This window comes from Triticum dicoccoides, chromosome 4B (assembly GCF_002162155.2).
Source record: "Triticum dicoccoides isolate Atlit2015 ecotype Zavitan chromosome 4B, WEW_v2.0, whole genome shotgun sequence".
NCBI classification, from domain to species: Eukaryota; Viridiplantae; Streptophyta; class Magnoliopsida; order Poales; family Poaceae; genus Triticum; species Triticum dicoccoides.
Window position 1 is genome coordinate 18,414,963 of NC_041387.1, and position 2,660 is coordinate 18,417,622.

The following is a 2,660-nucleotide window of genomic DNA, read 5'->3' on the forward strand; positions in this document are numbered from 1 at the left end:
CCAACACAAGGTGCTTGCCAAAAGATAAAATGTAAAAAGGAAAGGTGAAAATCACCATGACTCGTGCATAAGGGTAAGAGATAAAAGTAAAAGATAGGCCCTTCGCAGAGGGAAGCAGAGGTTGCCATGTGCTTTCAGGTTTGTATGCACAAAATCTTAATGCAAAAGAACGTTACTTTATATTGCCACTTGTGATATGGACCTTTATTATGCAGTCCGTCATTTTTATTTCTTCCACATCACAATATCGTATAAAGCTTATTTCCTCCACACCAATCAATCATACATAATTAGAGGGCAATTTTTATTGGTTGCACCGATGACAACTTACTTGAAGGATCTTACTCAATACATAGGTAGGTATGGTGAACTCTCATGGCAAAACTTGGTTTAAGGATATTTGGAAGCACAATTAGTATATCTACTTAGTGCAAATAATTTGGCTAGCATGAGGGGGAAAGGCAAGCTCAATGTGTTGGGCGATCCATGACAATATACTTTATTTCAGATATAAGAAAACATAACCCATTACGTTGTCTTCCTTGTCCAACATCAACCTTTTAGCATGTCATATTTTAATGAGTGCTCACAACTACAAAAGATGTCCAAGATAGTATATTTATATGTGAAATCCCTCTCCCTTCAATATTCTTTCATGAATTGTTCAAGTGACCAGTTCTATGTTTGCTAACTTTCAATAAGTTTACTACCTATACTTATTACGTGTGAAGTCATTACTCCCCATGTTATAAGCATACGAAACATATATAAATTCAGATTTATGACATTCAACTTATTCAACCATTTACTCCTAGGATATACATGAAGCACATGAGTAAATGACAAACTACTTCAAAAGATATGAGTGAAGAACACTGAGTAGTCAAATAATTAAATAGCCATGGGAGGATTCTTTTTCATTCAAAAATTCAGATCCAATGATTTTATTCAAACAGCAAGCAAAATTAAAAATACGCTCCAAGCAAAACACATATCATGTGACGAATAAAAATATAGCTCCGAGTAGGGTATACCGATAGTTTTGAAGACGAAAGAGGGGATGCCTTCCGGGGCATCCCCAAGCTTAGGCACTTGAGTCTTCCTTGAATATTACCTTGGGGTGCCTTGGGCATCCCCAAGCTTAGGGTCTTTCCACTCCTTATTCTCCTCATATCGATATCTCACCCAAAACTTCAAAACTTCAATCACACAAAACTTAACCAAACTTCGTGAGATAGGTTAGTATGATAAAGAGCAAACCATTCACTTTGGTACTGTCAAAGACAAGGTTCATAATTGTTCTCACACAATGCCTACTGTACCATATCATTTCTACAATTTATATTGAGAAATATAAGTCATAGAAACTAGAAAACAAGCAAACTATGCAATGAAAACAGAATCTGTCAGAAACAGAACAGTCTGTAATGATCTAAACATAAACCATACTTCTGCTACTCCAAAAATTATTAAATAAATTGGTGGACGTGAGGAATTTGTATATTAATCTTCTGCAAAAATAATCAGCTCAAAATCACTCTTCTGTAAAAAATGACATCTATTATCGCGAGCGCAAAGTTTCTGTTTTTTACAGCAAGATCACATTGACTTTCTCCTAAGTCTTCCCAAAGGTCTTACTTGGCACTTTATTGAAAGAAAAGCTATAAAACATGATTACTACAGTATCTTAATCATGTGAGAACACAAAAAAAGTAAGGGAAAATATTGGGTTGTCTCCCAACAAGCGCTTTTCTTTAATGCCTTTTAGCTAGGCATGATGATTTCAATGATGCTCACATAAAAAGATAGGAATTGAAGCACAACGAGAGCATCTTGAAGAATATGACTAGCACATTTAAATATAACCTACTTCCTATGCCTAGGGATTTTGTGCGCACACAATTTATAAGAACAACAATCAACTAGCATAGGAAGGCAAAGCAAGTATAACTTCAAAATTTTAAGCACACGGAGAGGAAACTTGATATTATTGCACTCCTATAAGCATGTATTCCTCCCTCATAATAATTTTCAGTAGCATCATGGATAGAAACTTTGTTCTCATACTCAATTGGAACCTCTTCCGAAATAGTGGAATCATTACTAGCTGAAGTTGACACTCTTCCAAATCCACTTTCATAAATATCACTAAGATTAAACACCCTCCAAGATAGTGGGATCACTAATTCCTAAAGTTGACACTCTTCCAAACCCACTTTAAATGATAGTATTATTCATACTCGAAAGGATATAAGTGAAGTTCATGGAGCATTCTACAATTAATATAGACTAACCAAGCTCAAAATGTATAAGTGAAGCGCACGAAGCATTCTATAAAACCATACTCAAAAGATTTAAGTGAAGCACAAAGAGCAATTTTATAAAATCATACTTAAAAGATATAAGTAAAGCTCATGAAGTATTCTATTAAATCAATGAAGGGCTATCTCATGCTAGCATGGTTCTTGAAGAAAAACAAAAACACAAAGGACACAAATCATGTGAACAAAACAAAAACCGAGGTATACCGATATTTGTTGAAGAAGAAAGATGGGATGCCAACCGGGGCATCCCCAAGCTTAGATGCTTGAGTATCCTTTGAAATATTTACTTGGGGTGCCTTGGGAATCCCCAAGATTGAACTCTTTCCTCTCTTTATT